Genomic DNA, 14,715 nt, shown 5'->3' with positions numbered 1-14,715 from the left:
CACTGAACTCCCTTTGCAGCCACGATGAGGTATTCCCAGTTTTTTTTGGGCCTTCTTTAGTTAACAAAAATCTTCTTCGCCACTCCTTCCAACCACGCTTAGCGAGACATGAAAAAAAAAAAATTATATATATATATCAACACTGCAATAATCTAAAAACAAACACTCTCACACTCTAACTATCTATGTACAAAAAACATCAAATCTCATATCTCTTTCATCCTCCTAAGCCCTCCTGTGAAGGAGATAGGCTCAGAACTACTATGATACCAACAAGAAAATTGGAGTAGCCATTGTATAGAGATTACTCACAAAACTATTCATATTCTTCACACCAAAACCAAATTACAAGCCATATAAATAGTACTCATGAGATCCAACAGATTCCTAAGAAGGAATTGCTTGTTGAGAGAATCTCTCAACAAAACCAACAAACTAATCTACCTATTTACTAATGTAAGCATTATTCCAAGTTTATGACATACGAGTGGAGATGCCGAATAAAAACAACCACATTAATAAATCCTACTTCCTTAAGGGCATATATGGTGTACTCTTACTAAGATGAACGATACAGGCCAAGCTATGCCATATAGACGAGTTGAGTCGAGCAATACACACCCAAAAATGTTGATTGTGTGGAGCTGAAAAATATAGACCAAAGAATGTAGATCGTGCTGAGCCAAGCAATACCTACTAACATAGCAATCTTATTGAGCCCAGTAATATAGACTAAGTAGACCAAGTAATCTTATTGGCCCTAGGGTGATATACCATTTTAGTTGTTGCAAAGATGGAGAAAGATGATGTTTCAGTACACAAGACAATGATTCATTACTTCAAGTGCCATGTCAGTATGGGAAACAACGATTAAATTTGAGGGGCTAGTCTTAATTTCAATGAGAAGAGCATATATTGACCCCAACCTTCCATAGTGAAAAGTTAAAAGAAATTCATTTCAATTCAATATATTATATTTAAATTTCTTTTTCAATGAAATTTATTTCCATTAAATAAGTTAAATTACTAAAACTAATGGCAAGTAGTGTTCAACATATAGTCATAAATAATTATCAATATAAAATTAAATATAAATTATAAAAATTCAAATATTAAATATTAAAATGTTCAGTAAATTATTGGTTGGATAATTACTTTTGTATCCTTTACACCATAAAATATAATATAAATTCAAAATAAATAATTATTTAATATAAAGAGATATAAATTATAAAAAAAATATTAAATCTATGCATTAAAATGTTGAAAAATTCTTTGGGATTTTTTATGTAATCATAGTTAGGACATAGATTAGGTATTTCCCATATTTGTAATTATGGAGGCATAGTTGTCTCCCTTCAGGTTTGATTGTATAAATATGTCTTTCTGGTTATTAAAACATATCGTAGAATACTATCATTTTATCATGAAGTTCTCTAGGCATGTTTAACAGTGGTATCATAGTGAAAGGTTTTGAAAAGTGCCAAAGTCATTGTGCTTGGTTCGAACTCCATTGATGTAGAAGTTGCAGAGTTGATAATTCGACTTGGCAGAGTGCATGAGACCACGATTTGATAGGACGTGGGACTAGTTGATAGTGCACAAGACAAGTCGTTTTGGAAACCACCCCAACACCACACGCTGTGGTATTTGAAACCAGGATGGATGTCCCCGTAACAAATGTGGGCCATCAATTAACGCGATGAGTGGTTTTCTTCAAACCACCTCCCAGGACAACAACGCTCATTAAATCTCGACAGGAAATGTGATGTCAGGTGCCATTGGATGTGTTGGAAGTTGATCCAATTCGTCAGACTTGTACGATAGATAACTGTCTCTCGTGACCACTCATTAAGTTCAAATATGGCAAGCTCGTGTTATTGATTTTCGTCGGATTATCTCGACTGTTGGTATTGTCGTTGGATTTCATATTCCAATGGATGATGGCTTTGTCATACGTGAGCACCACAAGACTTATACCTTTGTGAATGAATTTAAAAAGTCATTTCAGTCATTGATCATGCTTGATCGAAGGTTATTCACCACCAAACCTGGTTGTAATCTGGTGTGTTTATTTTACCTTTGATGATTATTGGTCTGTAGTTCGATGATCTGCAAATAAAATTTGTGCTTGGTCAAAACATAAATTTCTTTTTTTAATCAAAAGAAATTATGTACAATCACGATTTTGACTACTAATTTTATCTACAAAAATGAATTCTTTGGTATCTCTAGTTGTCATTGTCCTTTATAGAAAGGAAAATTACCAGGAGTGGTATATAAAAATTGGATATACACTTATATTTAATGATTTGTGAGATGGAGTTTGTGGAGGAAAAGGAGGTAATGCGCCATAACTGCGTGATGAGGAAAAACAGTTAGTGATCTGGGAGAGTAAGGATAAAAATTCCTATGATTTAATCTCCACTTTAGTCTTAGAAGAGGTAAGAAGATATATTATTCAAAGTAAAACTACATATGAAGCTATAAAAGAATTGAAAGAGTTTTATGATTCATATTCAGAATTGGAGATAATCCAGTTAATATTAAAGTTGTTTAATCTAGAAATGAAAGATATTGATCCATTGAAACTTGCTTCTGAAATTAGATCCATCAATCATGAAATTAAAGTTGATCTACAGTTTACTGCCTTTATAAAATCCCTCTACTCTGGTTATTCACACTATTTGGAATCTCTTCAAGCTAGTGGATAGTTAAAATATTTAGATTTTGACAAATTAGTAGGAAAATTTGCAGAAAGATAGAATGATTTTGGAAATAAAGAAACTCTACACAATTCTAATATTTAAACGTTATGTCTTGCTCAAAAATATCAAAAACCTCAAGAAGAATCAGTCAAAAATACTAAGGGTAGCATAGGATGAGATAGGATGGATTACAAAGGCGGGGAGGAAAATAATTAAGGAGATAGACTACAGAATGATAAACAACAAAGAAATATTTCTGATAACACATCCTAAAATGGTTTATATGTGGTAAACTTGGACATACTTTTGCAACTTGTAGAATTCCTTGGGATAAAATCAATGAAAGAAGAGAACAAATGATTGAAAAGAAAGATCAACTAATTCCATAAAAAAGACAGTCTTCTGAGAATGCCCATTATGTTCTTGCCCATTTTAATTTTAATATGGAATATATATTTAGTAACTCATTTTCTTCATGGCATGACAATTGTATTTTAGACACAGGTTCCACTTATCATATGACCTCTAGAAGAGATTTGTTTGGAAAATTCAGTGATAATATTGATGGAGTAGTGTATTTTGCTGATAAATCTCAAATCAAACCATCAATGATTGGATCTATTCAATTAAAGATTTATAGACTTGCAAATTATATTTTACGTGATGTTCTTTACATCCCACAGTTTCAAAGGAATTTATGATCTCTTATACAAATCAGACAAGAGGTACATTCAATACACATATTTGATGGCCAAGTGGAAATTCGAAGAGCAACTGACAATGATACTGTAATGACTGGCATGGAATAAGAAAAATTATTAAATTTGAAAGGTATGTCATATGTTGCATTAAATACTAGTCACTCAGTCCAACAAAATGATACTTTGTCATCAAGTTTATTGTGGTATGCTCATTTTGTTCATATTAATTATGAGACAACAATGGATTAAGTAGCTTCCAACAGTTCCAATAAAATTGATTTCGTGTAATGCTTGTATCTTAGGGAAGCATCACAAACAGTCTTTTCAAAGTTATACTTCTAGAGCTTCAAGAAAATTAAGTCTCATACATTCAGATTTATGTGGACCTATGCCTATTGCAACTGCTAATGGAAATAAATATATACTGAAATTTATTGATGATTATTTAAGGATGTGTTGGGTCTATCTTCTTAAAGAAAAATCACAAGTTTTTGATGTGTTAAAAAATTTCATCTCTTGATTACAAATGAAGCTCAACTTAATATAGGCACTATAAGAACTGATAATGGGGGAGAATATACTTCACATGTTTTTGAAAGTTATTTTCAAGAGAATGGCATCAAACACCAAACCACGATACCTTATAATCCACAACAAAATGGTGTTCCAGAACAAATGAACAAAACACTACTTAATATGGTTAGATCGATGATGTTTTTTAAGAATTTAAAATTGATGTTTTGGAGGGAAGCAGTGCTCTATGCAACTTATATTAGAAATCAATGTCCTTCTTTTATCATGAACAATAAAACTCCATATGAGATGTGCTATAATCATCTTCATGTTGTTCAACATTTCAAAGTTTTTGGTTCTCAATGTTATGCTTTCATTCTAAAAACAACAAGGAAATAAGTTGAGTGCAAGAAGCAGAAGATGTGTATTTTGGGGATATTCTATGACTTCAAAAGCATACAGATTAAATGATGAAGAAAATAAGAAGCTTATTTTGTCAAGAGATGTAGTTTTTCTTGAATCTAATAAAGATACGATGTAGTGCCTGGCTCTATTCGACTGACATTGATATGACATTAACATTTATTTAGCCCTAAGGCCCACACTTTATTCTTTGAGGACCTCAGGTTGAGCATCTGGACACATGAATCTATTATTAGTGGTTGTGATATGAGAGGTTGTGATGTTTATGTATGTTCTCTATTGGTCTTATGATGATTGTAGAATTAATGGTTATGCATGTTCTATTGATACTATGATGATTGTAGCATAAATGGTTATGTTTGGTCTCTATTGAATTTATGATGATGATAGCAGTAAAGGATATGTATGCTCTCTATTGATATCATGATGTTGATAGATTTGATGGATAGGTATGTTTTCTATTGATGTTACGATGTTGATAGCTTTGATGGATACGTATGTTTCCATTGATGTTATGATGATGATAACCATGATGGATGTGCCCCTATGTTACCTAATTTCATTAGTTCTGGTTCACAATAAACAATGATGAAAATGACCAGGGGATGGTAATGATGCTATTATGACAATGACCAACACTGAGAAACCTTGTTAATGATAATTATTGAGTATGGCAGGAAACCACCAGAGGCACTTGCATATGACGAGTTGACGACACCTGGTTTGATGAAAATTTATATTATTTTATATTTGAAATTCTAAGTCAATTTTGAAACTTGCTATATATGTTTATCTATATTCTAATGATATGTTAGTGGTTGCAGGCACATATTAGTTTCTTGGCCGAATGACTCACATATGGGTAATGGGGTTGTACAATTGGATGGAACTGCATGGGAGGGGTGGGACAGTGTCCCTAAGCTCACCCACTAGCACTCCCGTTGTGACTTGGGTTGGAAAGGTTGAAACACCTTCGCCTTGAAGATCACGATGTCATGAGGGTAGGTCCCAAAGTTGGGTCTCTCATGAGGATTTTACCGAGGTGCACGCATCGAGGCAGATTCCTTGATCCACGACACCATTAGTCTCACTATAGTAGGAAACATAAGAGATGATAGTGGTCTCTGGTGTTGCACCTATACTTTCCCCTCGTAGCCACTGAATGATTGAAGGGAAAGTGGCATAGCACCCTTGGAACTTCGAGGGAATTTATTGAAGGGCATGACCAACTTAGCACCCTTAGCATCACAAATAAATTGTTAGGCGTGGCACCCTTGGAACTTCAAGGGAAGTTCTTGAAGGGAACAACCAAACTAGGCACCCTTGGAATCATTAAAAATAAATTAATTAATAAATGTAATTCAAGATATGAAAACCAGGTAAATTCACATCAAGGGTAAATGACGTTAGAAACCAAGGTAATTAAATCAAAAATAAAACTTGGGTTAAGAGTATCATAGGAAGAAATTAAATATTTCACCTTAAAAACTCTACCCTTCCCATGTTGGAAATTATTAGGTAGATAATATAGTTTAATTAGGTAAAAAGGGGAAAGAGGGACATAAATGTAAGGATAACTATTAATCCTAAAATAGTTAAACCTAATTAAGAGAAGAGGATGGTGAATAAAAATAAGATTAATAAATTAAATTTTAGAGAAATATAGAGAACCTCCATGTGGCAACAACCAACATAAGAATATCCATCCAAGAGATAACTTGAGTTAAATTAGGGAATAGATAGGGAATCAAATCTTGACTTACCAATTGACTTCAATAATGAACACAAATTAAGGAGTACAAAAGGGGAATCAAGAGACAACTAGGAGAAGAAATAGGAATCTTGTTGAGGTGAAGAAAAAAATATTATTTTTAAACTAAAATTTAAGTAAATAATTTTGGAGATCCTTGATGAGAGGGTGACACATGGGTGAGTGAATAATCAAACTATTGAATTATCAAAAATAATTAATTATGCATGAAATGCCAAGTGTCACCTATGAGGACTCCTATAAAAGAAGGGGCAGGCCATGGGAGAAGGGACTTTTCTTTTACCCTACTGTTAGATGGATGAGACTACTACGAGCTATAGTGAGTTTGGTGAGGTATAGGAATTTAGAGAGGGGACTCTTGAGCCAAAGAGTGCTCTCCTCTACTAGCTAATACATTCCTCCATTGTACAACCCCATTGCAGCTCGGGGGTCTGCGGGGAAGGAGAGTACCCAAGGAGTAGGTTGGGAGGTCAACTGGTGGGTCATTGCATTCGAATCAAGCACGTTAACATTCACATTCGGAGGCGACCGACAACAAAGGAAGACAAGTAGCAGAAAGTCAAGTTTGAATCTCGTCTTCTGGTGAATGGTACCTATGTTGTATTATATTCTTTTGTATGACTTTTTTATGGTTTTAGTTAAATATATGTAAATTAGATGATATGTTCAATGAAGTGAAATTCAGGGATGTGTTAAATAGTGCTTAATAAATTTGAATTCCCAATGCTATTCTCTTCTGGTTGTATTTTTATTTTGATTATATATATATATATATATATATATATATATATATATATATATATATATATATATATATATATATATATCTATATATATATATATATATATAGGGTTGGTCTCTACATATTCCCACTATTGATAGGAAACTTAATCATTTAGAAAAGCTTGTGTCTAAATTTTTTTATTATGAATCTGATAATATTCTTCCACATCCTAAAGGAGGAATTCCCATTTTAGATTAGTCTGTGGATTTTCCTTCAAAATTTCCTCTCAATGATGATAATAATTTTGTTGTTGAAGAAATATTGGATGATAAAACTGTTTCTGCAAGGACAACAGGATTGAGACAACAAGGATAGAGAGTGAGACAGAAAGTAATGAAGAGTAAGTTTCAAAATATGAGCCACTTCCTTCACAACCTCTACAAAGATCAACTCGTATTAGAACATTTCCAAGGAAATATCATGAGTTTGAGATAGGAAGTTCTTTAGGTAACTATTCTCATGATACAAATATAATTTTTATGTTGATTGCAAGCCTACTTGTTTTGAAGAAGCTGCTAGTTATGATGAGTGAAAATATGAAATGGAGAGGGAGTATGATTCCCTCATAAAAAATGGCACTTGGAGGTTGGTGGATCCTCCTGTTGGCATCAAACCTATTGGTTGCAAATGGGTTTATAAAACTAAGTATAAAGTTGATGGTTCACTTGATAAGCACAAGGCAAGACTTGTAGCAAAGGGATATGCACAGAAAGAGGGTGTTGACTATACATTTTCTCCTACAACTAAATGGGGCACTATTAGAACTTTGTTTGCTATTGCAGCTTAGAAAGGATGGAAAATTCATCATATGGATGTTAAAACTGCTTTCTTAAATGGAGATTTGAAGGAAGATGTTTACATGTTTCAACCATAAGGTTTTTCTATCAAAGGGAAAGAACAAAAGGTATGCAAATTAATGAAGTATTTGTATGGCTTGAAACAAGCACCGTGTGCATGGTATGAGAAACTAACTAAACATCTTCTTAAGTTGAATTATAAGCATTTTGACCTAGATGATGCAACTTTTTTTGTTAAGAAATTTGGAAGATCAGTTGTATATCTAGTGGTCTATGTTTATTATTTGATGATTACAGGAAACAATGATAAATATATATCATTTGTTAAGAAGTAATTGCAAAATGTTTTTTATATGACAGATTTAAGTTTACTTCATTATTATCTTGGAATTGAAGTTGATAAAAAACCTCAACATATTTTTATCTCTCAAAGGAAATATGTTGGAAATTTATTGAAAAAATATGGTATGATGGATTGTAATCATGTTGCTACTCCAATGGAACAGAATCTGAAACTCACTTCAGAAGAAGGCAAACCATTTGAAGATCCAACAAAGTACAAACAACTTGTTGGAAGTTTGATTTATCTATCTACTACTCGTCCTGATATAACCTTTGTTGTTGGAATACTTTCTAGATTTATGCATCAATCTTGTGAGGGGAACTCGGTAGCAAAAAAAAGAATTCTTAAATATTTAAAAGGAACTCAAACATATGGCATCAAATATTCCAAAGTTTTAGATTTCCATCTCACTAGTTATTCAGATTTTGATTTTGATGAAGATAGGGAGAATGGAATATCTACTTTTGGTTATTTGATGAATCTTGGATTAGAAACCATCAGTTGGAGATCATGCAAGAAATCTCTTCCTATTGATTCTACCAATGCAGCTGAATATGTTGCAGCAGCTCAAGCTACAAAAGAAATCATTTGGCTTCACAAAATACTTGAACATTTGCAAAAGAAACAAAAGGCTTCAACTCCTCCATTTGTCGACAACTTTTCTGAAATTTAATTGGCCAAGAGTCCAAAGTTTCATGATCAAACCAAACATATCAAAACTTAGTATCATTTGACTCAACATCATGTAGAGGTAAAAGCAATCCATCTGACACAATGTCCAACTTCAAAACAAATTGCAGATATCTTTACCAAAACATTGGGACATGAAAAGTTTGAAAATTTTAGATCTTTACTTGGCATGGCATATTTCCCTTCGGATTAAGGGGGAATGTTGAATAATCCTTCGGGACTTTATGTGTAATCATAGTTAGGAAATAGATTATGTATTTCCTGTATTTCTAGTTATGGAGGAATAACTATCTCCCTTAAGGTTTGATTGTATAAATATGGCCTCCTGATTAATAAAAAACACCGTAGAATACTATCATTTTATCATGGAGTTCTCGAGGAATGTTTAACATAAAATAATGATTAATTTTTTACCTTATATTCTATCTTTTGAATATTATATTTACTCATATTATTAATTATGATAAAGTTTCGCATTTATACATAAAAAAATATTCACATAATAAATTAAATAATTACTCAATATAAAAGTAAATATAAAAATATTATAAAAAATAAATGTTACATACTATACATTAAATTAATAATGGATTTACTACTTTTCTGTTCTAATATTATATTGCTCTATCATTAACTATAATGTTTAATATTTATTAAAAAAATTCACATAATACTAGAATATAATGCTCAAATAATCCAAATATATGATAGGTTAATCATGTACTAGAAAATGCTACAGTGCATGCCAAAATTAACAATAATATGTATAATATGGCAAAGACTAAAAATAATTATTAAAAAAAATGAAAACTTAATCAACAAGAGGAGCTGCAAGGCAACTAGTCCTTGCCTAGGGTTGGACGAAAACTATTAGACTAGTGTTACCATAATCCAAAGCGGGTTTGGAAAAAGTTAGACCTAGCAGGACGATTAGGAGTTTCTTAGTGAAATTGTAACTCTATGCGAGACTTGGCAAGGAAGAAGGTAAATCTGTAGGTATTGTAGGTAGTGCTATTTTTCCTTTCTGCTTTTTTTGTTCTACTGCCTGTTGGACCAATCTCTAGTCTCTAGATGGACCGCTCCATGTGCTTAGGTGTCAACCTGAATTCGAGTGTCTCGACATCTACCCTCCTGATTCACTGTCGTAAAGTTATCGTTGTCTCATGAGCTATCAATCAAGCTGCCTCAGAACAACTTTTGTATCAGGGAATTTCGGCTGAGTCAAGGTAAACAATTAATTGGGTTGGGTTAAAAAGGATGGCCCATGCTTGCTGGTCAATAAACGTTGTGCCATTACCTTTGCAAGTATAGAAGAAAATACTTCTACCATAGAAAAATAATTTGCATAGATAGAGAATACAAGATCACCATTCTTTCATTTACATTAAATAAAATTATATAAAACAGTCGACTAGGTAGAGCCCTCCTATCAATTATACATAATTTTCAATGCCATATGTTTGAATTGGTGCAACTGGCATATTCACTGGTTCTGGGTCGACTGATTCAAGTTCAATTGTTGGTGCTGCCTTAGTTGTTGAATCAACTAGTTATTCAATTGGGTAAATTGTCTTTGCTAATGAAAGGAAAATGTGCAAATGTACATCACCTATAGGAACAACACGAGATATTGTAAGCACTTGTAGGAACACAATGGGATTGTAGGAATGTGTTGAAAATGTAGAAATTCGCACTTTAGATCAACATATTATGCAATATACTAAAGAAAAATACATGATCTACTTCTACAACAAACTTTGTGGAAGCTTAATCAATTTGAGCACGATCAATTGAGAACACATATAACTGAGAATGAGAAATCAATCACACATAACACAGAATAAATAACCAGGGAAAGCCTCAGCCTTAAAGCCCAATCTTTGTATTATCATACAAGTGGAAATATGTTCGAGTTACAAAAAGAATAAGCTCTCAAGCTATCCTTCTCTCTCTACAATCAAAACAATACTACTCATAAACTGAGTAGACACAAGATATGCCTTCCCTCAACCCTCAAAGCCTCCTATTTCATTGCACAGTTTTTTTTGGGGTCTAATGATGTCACATGTGTGAATTAGCCTCATCACACTCACTAAACTGAAGAAGTAACTGCACAATCTCCAAGGAATGAATTCCTTTTGCATGAAAGAGATATTCACAATGGAGTATTCCTACAACTGATAGCACATTGTCCCTCCATTTGATCTCAACTGGGTCTCTGTCTGAACTGACATGCATGAGTTATTTATGAGAGAATATTTAGTTATCTGAAGTGCAGCAGTTACATGCATGCATGCATTAACTAACTGAACTCATAATTAATTCAACAAACTGTTTGAATTAATCTAACTGGACTTGACTTAGTTAACTGAGCCAACTAATTACAACTCAATATTACAACTCATCCTTATCTCTTTAATTGATGGATAAATTCCTCAATCAATGGAGAAACTGTTGCATGTCCCCACATAGACTTCACGTTTGATTTTCTACAACTAATTAACTCAAGGTGAATTAATTAATTATTTTACAAACAACTACTAAGATCAAATTTGAATTTGTACTTCTCTATTTTAGTTCAGGGACTAACTAAAATAGGAAGGTATCCCGAAATGCTATTTATAGCAGTACTAAATTTAGCACTTCTATATTTAGCATTTCTTGTTGTTATTTTCAACACTCCCTCTCAACAAGAAAGGGATTATCAGTAACCCCAATCCTGTCTTTGTGGAACTCGAACTTGCATTTTGACAATGCCTTAGTCAAAATATCTGCATCTTGTTCCTCGGTCGAAACATACAACAACAACATGATCCTCTTGACCACACAGTCTCAAAGATGGTGATACCAGATATCAATGTGCTTGGACCTATCATGAAAAACTGGATTCTCAGAGAGTTTGATACAACTCTGATTATCACAGTAGATCACGGTTGGATCCATCCTCTGACCAAACAATCCCACTAGAATATTTCACATCCAAATGGCCTCACATGCAGCCTGACTAGCAACCATGTATTCAACCTCTACTGAGCTAAGTGAAACTGACCTCTATTTCTTGCTGTACCAGTAAACTGCAACTGAACCAAGGTTGAAGATTCCTCTAGAAGTGCTCTTCTGGTTTGATGGATTCCCTGCCCAATCCACATTTGTGAAGCCTTGAAGCTTCACTCCCTCTGTCCGTCTGTACCACGATCCGAACTAAGATGTACCTCTCAGGTATCTTAGCACATGCTTCACTGCCTTCAAAAATAGCTTGGTAGGCTGAACCATAGCTTGACTCAGCGGGTTCACCACAAAGCATAAGTCAGGTCGTGTCTTCACAAGATACATAAGTGAACCCACCAGTTGTCGATAAATAGTAGCAGCTACTACCTCACTTGAAGTAGCATCCTCCTTCCTCTAGTTCCCAATTAGAGGAGTCTGCATGGGCTTTCACTTCTCCATATGAAAGCACCTGAGTATCTCATTGGCATACTTGCCTTGAGACACAAATACGTCACCATCTTTTTACCACACCTCCATGCCTAGAAAGTGGTGCATAAGACCCATGTATTTAATTTCGAACTCTATATCAGTTGATCATCACCTGTTAAAATCAAATCATCGACATAAAGAACAATGATCAATGGTTTACCTTCTGCCATGATGTGGTAAAGGTTCACATCTGCTTCACTCGTGGTGAAGCCCAACCTGGTGAAATAGATGTCGATCCTAGTGTACCAAGCACGGGGTGCTTGCTTCAGCCGATACAAAGCCCTCTTGAGTCGGCACACATGTGACTCACGATCGAAGGTCTCGAAACCCTCTGGCTACTTAATGTACACCTCCTCCTCAATCTTCCCATTGAGAAATGTTGTCTTCACGTCCATCTAATGGATCTTCCAACCCATCTGAGCTGATAGTGCCAACATCGATCTGATAGATGAGTACCTTGCTACAGGAGCAAAGGTCTCATCGTAGTCGATCCCCTCGACCTGTGAGAAACCTCGGGCAACAAACCTTGCCTTATGTTTCTCAACATTGCCATCAACTGCCTGCTTTACCTTGTAAAGCCATCTGGAACTCACCACTGACTTGCCCTGAGGTCTTGGGACAACATCCCACACATTGTTCTAAATGATAGAGTCGCACTCGTCTACCATTGCATCAACCCATACTAGTTGCTGCATTGCCTCCTCAAATGAAGAAGGTTCGGTATCTACAAACTCCCCAACCAGGGCCATGTACCCAATGTACCGCTCGGGTGACCTCCTCTGTCTGCACTGAGAAGATGGTTGTCCCACATTCTCCCACGCATCCAGCATCAACTTGTTAGCTTCCCTTGATCGTTTTCACCCATCTCTGGAAGTCTCAGCATGAGTGGATGTCTCCACTCCTAGATCCTCTGCATGTGGCTACTCTGCATCAATCTGAGGCTCCTCCTCCTTAGGAACTGAAAGTTCCTCCTTTGCATGCACCTTGAGCTCCCTCTCAAGTGATAATTGCATGGCTTTTGGATCGTCGAACTTCAGATCCCTGCATATCATTATCCTCTGACTGGTAGGCAGGTACACCCGATAGTTGTGGGGTGTATCTGTGTATCCCACAAGTATTCCCAACTCAACTGTTGGATCCAGCTTCTTCCGAGCATCTTTGGTCACATGACAGTAAATTGATGATCCAAAGATTCAGAAGTGACTCACATTTGGTTGCTTCCCGGAAAAGGCCTCCATAGGTGTTTTCATTCCCAGTATACGGTATGGGCTTCTGTTCTAAAAGTATATTGTTGTATTGCATGCCTCAGCCCACAAATGCAGTGGTAGGCTTTGGTCATGCAACATCGCTCGAGCTGTTCCCATAATTGATCTGTTCTTCCTTTCGGCCACCCCATTCTAATATGGGTTACGAGGTGCCGTCAATTCCTGTTTAATTCCTTCTGCAACGCAAAAGTCTTTAAACTGTTGGGAGACATACTCTCCACCATTGTCGCTATGCAAGGCTTTTATTTTCTTTCCAGATTCTTTCTTTGCCAAGGCTTTAAACTCAAAAAACCTCAAGAAGGTCTGATCTTTCTTTTGCATAAAGTAGAACCAGAATCTACGAGAAAAATCATCAATAACACAGTACCTTTGTTTAGTGGTGAAGGCTGTAGAGAATGGTCCACAAACATCTAAGTGAACTCGCTCTAGGATTGCTCTAGCTCTACTGTCTCGATCCGGAAAGGAAGATTTCGCATACTTACCCAAGGTGCAACCTTTGCATGTATTCGTCTACTTCATTTTTCCCTTGGGAAGTCCGGTAGAAATCTGCTGCATGATCTTCAAGGCTCCATAGTACAAGTGGCCCAGTATTCTATGCCATAGCTAGCCAACATCTTGGCTCTGCACCATCTCAACTTTGGAACTCAATGCAACACAGTCATCTACCTCCAACTTGTAGAGATTCTTTACTCGAATCCCAATTCGCTTGGTCTGTCCAGTACCGACATGCCTCATGAATACCTTTCCTTTACTAAAGACTACATCATAGCCTTTGTCTTCTAGCATAGGGATAGACACAAGATTCTTCTTCATACCTGGTACATACTTTACATCAATCAGGGTGAGGGGAGCTCCATGCTCCCTCTGAAACACAACCTTACCTTCACCTGAAACACGGTACTTTCCATCATCGCCCATCTCAATCCGCATCTGGAGATCCTTCTCCTCCAAGGTACTGAAAAGATTCTTGTCACTTGACATGTGGAATGAATCTCCACTATCCAAGTATCACACACATCCCACCATGGATGAAACCATGCATGTGATAAGAGAGAAATCCAACTCAAACTGTGAGGCTAGTGCCTCACCATCAGATCCCTTTGAGGATACCTTCCTAGATTTCTTTTGTGGACAATTCGTAGCATAATGGACCACTTCATGACAATGAAAGAATCGCACTTTCGATTTGTCAAACTTCTTCCCACCATGGGAAGAACTGGATTTGGAATGGGACGCCTTCCC

This window comes from Pinus tabuliformis, chromosome 5_1 (genome assembly GCF_031772625.1).
Source record: "Pinus tabuliformis cultivar Carrire ecotype Pingquan chromosome 5_1, CPIR1, whole genome shotgun sequence".
Lineage (NCBI taxonomy): Eukaryota > Viridiplantae > Streptophyta > Pinopsida > Pinales > Pinaceae > Pinus > Pinus tabuliformis.
Note: the sequence above shows the minus strand (reverse complement) of the source record.